The sequence below is a fragment of the Corylus avellana genome, chromosome ca3 (assembly GCF_901000735.1).
Source record: "Corylus avellana chromosome ca3, CavTom2PMs-1.0".
Classification (NCBI taxonomy): Eukaryota; Viridiplantae; Streptophyta; class Magnoliopsida; order Fagales; family Betulaceae; genus Corylus; species Corylus avellana.
The window spans coordinates 16,853,754-16,863,404 of record NC_081543.1 but is presented as its reverse complement, the minus strand read 5'-3'; the positions used below and the strand labels follow the sequence as shown (position 1 = coordinate 16,863,404).

Below are 9,651 nucleotides of genomic sequence, written 5' to 3'. Positions count from 1 at the left end.
GTGCACCTTCTAAGGATCCATACTTACACATTAGGGATTTTTTTCGACCTCTACAAGACTCAGAACATACAGGGCTTAAATGCAGAAGGAATCAGGTTAATTCTTTTTCCTTTTTCCTTGAAAGATAATGCTAAACTCTGGTCGAACTCTTTTGCTGCAAGATCCATTCATAACTGGGAAGAATTGGCTACAAAATTTCTGAAAAAGTTCTTCCCAGCCTAAAGGACAAGACAACTGAGGAAGGATATTCAAAACTTCCAACAAAGAGATGGAGATTTGTTCTTTGAAGCATGGGAGCATTTCAACTAGCTACTTCTCAAATGCCCACACCACAGCCTATCTCAGGAGGATTAGGTACATGCCTTTTATGAGGGTTTAAATGAATCTAACAAAAGCCTTGTTGATTCAGGATGTGGAGGTGTGCTTATGGAGAAGAAGAGTGAGGAGGCTAGAGAACTCTTTGAGTGAGAATTCTCAACAATTCTCAACTAGAGCAAAACATGGACTTAAGGGGAAGGGTGTGTATGTAGTAAGCGCTATTCATGAAGTGCAGACCGAGATGGCAACTATGGAGAAGAAGCTCGACATAATCATGAAGGCCATGACAAATCACAGCATTGTTCCGGTTCAACAAGTAGCTCAAGTCGAGGTATGTGCTATATGTTCTAATTCTGAACATACTACTGAGACTTGTCCTATGTCTTCAATTGCAGGACAGGAGCAAGTAAACTATGATGCACCCACCCCAACTTTTCTTGGAGTAATAATCAGAATGTTTTGAATCCTCAAGGCCAGCAACGAAATTTCCAATAGGGAAACAACTACCAGGCTCCACCACAAGCGGCCCAATCAAATCAAGAGCTGAAAAAGAATGATGTTGAGAGTGTTACACTCCAATTCTTGAATGCGCAACAACAAACCAATACTCAAATAAATCAAGCCATTCAGAGACTGGAGTCCACCATTAGTCAGGCTATTCAGAAATTGGAGGCATAGGTAGGGCAGTTAGCGAAAGACCTAAGTGAGAGGAAGAGAGGAGAATTCCCATTTCAGAAAATTCAGAACCCAAGAGGAAAGAGGAACTCAAGTCAGTGACTATCCTTAAAAGAGGAGAAACCATAGACATCAACGGGGCATCTTCTTCGGGACGGCAATGAGAGGAGTACAACAGTCTGACTGAAGACGTTAAACTTAGCACTCACGGGAGGCACCCCACAACATATCCTTTATTATTATTTTTATTTATTTTTCATGTTGTTTGGTTTATGTTTATTTTGTTTTCCATTTAATTGTAGTAGTTTGTTTTTAGGAAAAAGTGTGTTTTCATTCAAGTTTGGGGGTGTGCTTTCAACTATACCAATCCAGACAATTTGTCCATCTCCCAGGTGAGATCCTTCCATGATATATACACATTGAGGTTAATGTGTAAATTAAGTTTGGGGGTATGGGAGACACGTTACACACACACACACTTTGTCCCTAATTTTGTTAAGGTTTTTAAAGCAAAATGCATGTTCATGTTGTCTTGAAAATTTTTGTTGATCTGAAAAATTTTGATTTGACTTTCATTGGTAGGCTTAAAATTGTGAACACTGATAAGTGTCAAATATTGCATATTTGGACCCCTTTATTTACATTAGTTAATCCTTGGACCCCTTTATTTACATTAGTTAATCCTTTAACTGTGTCGTTATTTAATATTTTGTGTTAGTTTTGTGTTTTTAGTATTTTGTAGGTCATTGAAGAAAAATTACAGCTTTAAAGGGAAAAATGCGAAGTTTGGAAGAAAGCATACTTTGAGAAGACCTAGATGATGTGGTTAAGTGTAACCAAATCCAAGAAAAGGTTAAATCAGATTAAAGTTCAGATTGGATAAGATTTCGGATCGGATTCAAATTCAGATTCTGCACACGTCTTAGTATTTTGACCATAGCTCTCCGGTCAAATATCGGATTGAAGTGATTCAAACGGCATTAGAAAGCTAGCTCAAAATACTACAATTTGTTGTGAAATAGAATTTTCGTAATTCGGACGGGTTTTATGTCAAAATCGCCCCGCAATTAAGAGACACAAATTTGGACGAATCCTAGTCCGATTTCAGACTTCTATTTTGACTGGGAGACAGACTTCCGAATTATCTAGGTTTACTTGGGCTTCTAGGACTTCCCTAAGCCTATAAATAGACTTCTTTGCATTCAAGAAAAGACAGACAATCCCAGAGAGCAAAATTCTTTAGTTTAGTTTTTCCTTTAGGTTTAGGTTTAGGTTTAGATTTTATTTTTATGTGGAGCTAAAATCCCAACTAAGGTTGGGAATGAAGCCTCACCGATGAAGAACATCAATACTTTTATGTAAGTTTTTATTATTCTGATTTTATTGGATTTTATATTTCAATTGTTTTACTTCTAATCAATTGTATGGAGTGATTCTTGGATATCTCTTGTGATTCAAGGATACATGTGATGATTTGAGATAATTTCATATGATTGATTGCTTGGCTTTTAACTCATAAAAATTGGATATCCCTTGTGATTTGTTCTACGGATACATCTGGTGTTTCAATTGAATTTGGATTCCTTTTGTGATTTGGTCAATGAATGGATACATGGGATGGTTTTGATTAATTCTTTGAAGCATAGTAAAACATATCTATGATTTAATTTGTGAGAACTTCTGATTAATATTGATGAATATAAAGTATGTTGTTATGATTTAGTGAGTGTGAATTCCCAAACCTTAGTACCTTTATCCTTAGATTTACTTATTTTATTTAGTTTATGTTTATCCTTTAATTTTCAAAACTCAAAAATCAAAACCCTTTTGGAACTAGATTAGGATTTAATTAGTTTAGATATAAATTGTTCTTTTAAAAATACAATTCTCTGTGGGATCGACCTCGCACTTGCAATCTATTAAACTACAATTGATTCGTGCACTTGCGAGTTAAATAAATTTGCACAACAAACACATGATTTGATGATAGACTTTTTGAAAATTTGATTACTTATTTTGGGCATGTGAGAATTCACTTGTTTAAATTGATTTAACACAAGCACATTAGCACATCTTTTGTGAGGTATGACATGTAAGCCTAATGTGTATGTTCTTGATGTCTTGGAGAAGTTGCGTGACTTGTTAGATGTTACTTTCACACACACACACACACATATATATATATAATTGATCAATTTTAAGTTTTTCTCTAAGTAACTGGACCTCCTGCCTCATTAAGCAATGAATGTTCACGTCAAAAAGTAAGAAGTTGGATTTGATTAAATGTCATGGTTAGTTTAGTTCTGTAGCTTTTTCCTTGAGTTAGTAAGTCCTTAGGAGTGTCTTTACACCTAATGACCTAAAACCATATAGTTTGGGAGCCATTGACTTAAAGCTCGTTACATAAGTCAATATGAAAGCTTAAGGGAACTAAGCCAAAACCTGACTAAATAAAGAAAATAAAAGTATGCCTTAGTTTTTCATTCTATAAGAATCCCAGGGAATTTTGAGATATTGAAACATTGCACATTGGGAATAAATTGGAAGCTTCATACTTATGTGCTAGTTCACTTTACAAAGTTTTTGAGCTTGTGATGCCTTGCCTGCCTTTTGTGAGTAGTTAAATTTTTGAATTTTGATTCATTGTGAAGATGGGGTTTACATTTTAAAGTCTGTTAATGAATTAAAATCATGATTGTAAGTATACTTAAGTTTTTAGGGTGACATGGACGTGCATAAATGTTTGTGGGTAGCAACTTTGAAAAACCCTCGCGAGACTTCACTCGTCCTCTAGGGAACACCTATAGGTTTAAAATGCTTGCTGCATATGTTAAATGCAATTGTGTTTCCTACGACAAAGGAGATAGATAGTTGATTTAGATTTCTTTTTGTTCTTTTTAGTTTCGTATTACTAAGGGACTAGCAATATGTAAATTTGGGGGTGTGATGAGAGCTAAAATATACACACTTTATCCCCTTAATTTACGTGTATTAATCTCTTAGTCATATTATTTTGTGTTATTTTACTTCCTTTCGTGTTTTTGTCTATTTTTAGGTGTTTGAAGGAAAATGAAGTGTTTTTGGAAGTTTGAAGCATAAAGGGCTAAAAGTGGAACAATCTGGAGCTAGGATCGATCGCACCAGCGCAGAAAAGCTACGATTGAGTGCAGATTACGATCGAGCGCACTACCTTACGATCGAGCACACACGGGGCGCTCAACTGCGGCAAAAGCCTTTTTTCACTTATTATTGGGAATTAAGAAGCCTAATTGTATTAGAACTTAAACCTATGATGTTATTAAGTTTTCTAAGGTTTCTAGGTTTTCTTCAAGCCTATAAATAGACCCTTAGGCCTCTTAGAAAAGACACTTCTTCTAGAGAGAGAATTTGGAAGCAACTTCAAGAGCAATTTTCGGTTTCTTCTATCCCCTTTTTTTCTTAGTTTTAGTTTCATTATGTGTAACTAAACAATTGTTACGGCTAGATTGAAGCCCTAATCATGTTTTCTTAAGTTTAATACTAGTGTCTTTGTTCAATCACATGTGTTTATTTTACTTGATTATGCCTATAAAATTGAATTCCCCTTGTGAATGTGTCTCACCATTATTTACATGAGAATGAAATCCGTTAGTTAAGTCAATTTAGATGACCAAATCTTGAGCTTAATAAAGTGACAAAAGAACCTCACCTTAGGTTCTTGGCTTAATCAACATGTAAAATAGGAGTAGATACAATGCCCTAGGATTAATATATTTGTCAATTTTCATAGAATTATGTTTCCCTAAAGAACAACTTAGTAGATACCATGCTAAATCCTTTAGTGAAGAAAATAATTAAAGTAGATACCATGCTTAATTTATTGCTTAGGGAGATCAATAATTTAAGCTATAGATACCATGCCTTTAAATTGACAAACGATAAAATATCATGTGCTTGGAACATTGACCTAATATTTCTTAATGAGTTTGATTTGTGGTGGATATCAAAACCCTAATCTCTTTATTACCTTTTTATCTTCTCAAACATTGCAACTCTGTGACAATTTTGCAACATTAATTGGGAAAATATGTTTTAGATAAAATCAACAATCCTCGTGAGATGATCTCGTATTTGCCCAACTATACTACTAGTTGATTTCGTGTAATTGCGAGTTAAAATGTGCTAAGTATTTGTCACAACAATAAACAAATGGTTAAATCTATGTTAAATGTTTGTCTTGGGAAGATTTGTTTAACATCTAATTTGTGGACTTCTTTGATAACTGATGGATATATGTGTCTTATTGCACATTTTGTTGACAAAGATTGGGTATTAACTAAAAGAGTGTTAAACTTTTCATTCATGCCCCCACCACATAATGATATATCTTTGTTTGAAAATATATTTAATTTGCTACAAGAGTAAAGGATTGAGACCAAGGTTTTCACTGTAACTTTGGATGATGCTTCTTCCAATGATATTTGTGTTGGGTTATTAAAACAAACTTTGAACATTAAGAAAGCTCTTCTTTGTGAACATGAGTTCTTTTGTCTTCATTGTTGTGCCCATATTCTTAATTTGATAGTGTAAGATGGTTTAAAAGAGATCAATGATGCTATCCAAGAGATTTGAGATAGTGTGAGGCATGTTAGAGCATCACAAGTGAGAAAACAAAATTTTATTCAATCTTTAAATCAAATGTCATTGTATAGTAATAAGGGGTTAAGACAAGATGTGCCAACCAGATGAAATTCTACATATCTTATGCTTGAGAGCATTATGTTGGGGATTGTGCCTTGAATCTCAATGATTTTATATCTGTGTTGACATTCAAATGTTTGTAATGAATATATGTTATATTCACTGATTAAATGATTTGAGCATATGACGTATATAATGTGTTTTACATGCTTATTACCAAGTTCATCATATTTGGTATGCACGTAAAAGGTCCTAGGATTACATTGAATATGATTATGGGTGTGAACAACGTGATTATCACACAAGGTCTTACCCATAATCCTTGTATCCTTAAATGTATAAAATTCGCACTGGGCATTCCATTTTGAGTAAGACTGTTACATATCGAATCTTGGTGATCTATATTGATCAAGCGAAGTGGTAACTTCGGGATTGATGTGTGGTGTGCTGAGATCCTAAGGCACTAAACGACCAAAGAGTTGTCTTGTCATAAAGATATTGTATACTAAGGAAAGACAATAACTCCTCAAAGACTATTTAGACTTTGATTCTAAATTATGAGGGAATTGTGGACTCAGATATTTTGTGTAGATTACTTTGATGTATCACCGAGTGAGACCTATCATTGGTCAAACTAACCTCAATGCGTTGGGTAATCATATAAAATATTGTGGGAGAGCATTTTCCAAGAGGGAATCCAAAATCCTTTGTCGGTGATCAACGAGATAAATTTTTTTTCCTTGAGATAGATTTTATGGTTATTATTCTCAGAGTCTCAGGCCGAGGCATTTTGGTTGGCATACTAAAATATATACATGTGTTTTTCACATGTATGAGTACATGTGAATAACGTAAAATCAGTGACTTCAAGATAAAGAGGTAGAATTAAGTGACAGTATCCTTAGCCTTAATTCAACTACGAAATATTTGTATGAAGGAATCACAAGTCAGCATTAAGTAATGTCAAATAGATTAATTGTTTAATAAAAAATATTTATTAGAGTGCACTCACAGTTATTTATTGGAATTAATTGTGATTAAAATATTGTTGCGTAATAAATGTCAATTAAACATGGTTACGAATATATTTAAGTTAATAATATTTTTCCTTTTAGGTCCTTCACCAAGTTGATTTTATTTAACCATAATAATGCTTTCTTATTTATTGGGCTATATTTTTTATTTATTTAAAACATTGACTAAAAAGATATGGTGCAGTTGGCTTAGAATAAAACTTAGAGGCTCAATGAGCATAAGTGGAACACATAAAGGCCAGAAAAAATTCACTGGGCATATGTGTTGAGTGCAAGGGAGAAGGGCTTGGAATAAAATCCAAGCCCATATCCACTGGAGTGGACGCATGGACCAGGGAGGAAACTCCCTGGCCCATTCGTTGGATGCAAGAGGAATAGGCTAGGGCTTTTCCCTAAGCCCTAGCTATCCCCCTTTCTTAACTTGGCTAGGAGTTGCTTTTCCTAGTTATAATTTAATTAGAACTATTCATTTGTCCCATATTACTTAAATCTAAATCCATGCTTCCCTATTAAGCCTATAAATAGAGAAGAGCGTAGGCTCTCAAATCATTCAACTCATTCTATCAAGTTCTTTTAATAATTAATTATTAGAAACTCTTTGAGAATTAATAGTTCTTTGTGTCAACTCACGAAGAACAAAAGTTTAAGATTTGAATTGCAAAGTAAGAGAACCCTAAACCTAAAGTAAAAACAAAAGAGAAATAAGTGTATATATATATATATATATTAAAAAAATATGCACCTGGTTCTGGTTTCCTGGTTATAACCGGATGCCAAAAACAGGGATCGGAATCGGAACCGGCTCCTCGGTTTCTTGGTTCTTGGTTTCTCGGTTTCTTGATTTTCCGATTCCAGTTTCATGATATTTTTTGACACCCCTAATTCCTGTTAAACTCACACGAGACTTCACTCATACACTAGGGATGCCTACGGGTTGAAAACGCTTGTTGCATATGCTAAATGCAATCGTCTCTCCCACGACAGAGGATTTATGTTTCTTGCTTTCAGTTTGTTTTTCGTTTTGTTTTGCTAAGGGACTAGCAAAATGTAAGTTTGTGGGTATTTGATGAGTGCCAAATATTGTATACTTGAGTCCCTTAATTTACACTTGTTAATCCGTTAGTTGTATTATGTTGTGATGTTTTGGGTTAGTTTTGGTGTTTTAGTGTTTTGCAAGTTCTTAAGGGAAAACTGCAGTCATAATGTAGAAGATGCAAAGACGTTGAAGAAAAGCATTTCTGAAGCTGGGATCGAACGCAACACACTGGCGCTCAAGTGCTTGTGCGCTTAAGCCCAACAGTCTTACACTCGAGCGCATTTGCGCTCGAGCATGGCCACAGCAGTGCATGAGCGCAGCTGCACCCCTTAAGAAGAAATCATGCATGAGTGCGATTGAGCGCACCTTGAGTGTGATCGAGTGCACTCGTTTGACTTGGAAGAGCTGAAACCCTATCTTAGAGTTATAAATACCATATTTTTCTTGGGAAACGGACGAAGGCGTGCTAGGGGGCTATGTTCTTTGTCATTTTCGTGTTTTCTGGGTTTTTGTAGCATTGAACACCAATTCTTTTGTAAGTTTTTTAATTTTAATGAAGTTAATTAGTTTCTTTATGATTCTTTTTGTCATGAGAGGCTAAACCTTTAACTAAGATTGAAGATGAAGCCTCACCATTGATTTGTTTGCATATTTTTATATTTTGTTCGTACAATCTCGACGTTTAGTGTAATGCATGTTCATTTCAATTCAATTATTTGATTAAGTTCTTGTAATTGATTGTTTAGATTAATATTTGTGCCAAAGTTGGATATTCAATGTGTTTCATCCAATGGATACATTGCATCTTTCAATTTAAATTGGATATCCATTGTTTTTCGTTAATCAAATGGATACATTGGATGATTTTGATTTAAGTTGAATATGCATATTGATTTGTACAATGGATGGATTCATGAAATCTTTCAATAGAATATTTTTATAAAAAAAAGAAAAAAAAGAACACGCATAGGATTTTATTGAAATTTGGATATATGAATAAACATAATAATGTGTGCTTTGATTTGGTGAGTGTGAATTCTGAAACCTTAGTATTTATCTTTTGATTAATTTTATTTTATTTTGTTTTCAATTTCAAAATCAAAAACCTTTTAGAACTGGGTTAGGATTTAATTAGTTTAGATAAAAATTATTTTAAAAAACACAATTCCCTATGGATTCGACCTCGCACTTGTGAACGCTATATTGCAAACGACTCATGCTCTTGCGAGTAACATTAAAACTCACAACACTCGCATTGCACGTTTATTTTATATATATCAAACATGCACATTTTGTAACTCTCTTGAAATACATTTTGGAACTACTGTGAACTCTCTTTTGGTGAAAATCTGTGTTGATTAATATGATAACAATGAGGCTTGTAAAACTATGCATGTAAAAGACTGATAAGATTAATTGTATCGTATGACATGGTACACCGGTACATGCAGGATAACAAACATGGGCTTACTATACAGGTTAAGTTTATGGTCAAATGTGTGGATGTGTGGGCTTTGGATCCAATGGTTTTGTGATCAAGGCGCAACCATTCCCGAAAGGGTGGTCAATACAGGATGCACATCATTAGTGGTGTGGGCCATCCGAGGTCGGACTTGGTCGTGCCACTAATGTTATCTACGGTAGCGTACACTATCTGGGACACCGTTGTTGTATTATAGGTCTCTTGGATAAGCGCCAACCTTGCTAAGAAGGGAAAATATCTCGGGTAGACTATACGGTTGAACTATTACTGTCACTCATGATTATAAGCATATATTATATCTATATCACCTCTATGATAAACTGTCATCTCATAGTATTGCATGTACTTTATAAACAACTGAGTTCACCATTTAATGACGGGTATGTCATGTGCATTTATACTCATTAAGTCGTCGGGCTTACCCT

General features: G+C 34.5%; 1 non-coding gene across 1 annotated transcript; it reads right to left on the bottom strand.

Moving 5' to 3' along the window:
• Positions 1-231: 231 nt before the first annotated feature.
• Positions 232-338, bottom strand: LOC132176763 (small nucleolar RNA R71). Its single transcript, XR_009439617.1, has one exon. It is a non-coding gene; the product is annotated as a small nucleolar RNA R71 (small nucleolar RNA).
• Positions 339-9,651: the final 9,313 nt, after the last annotated feature.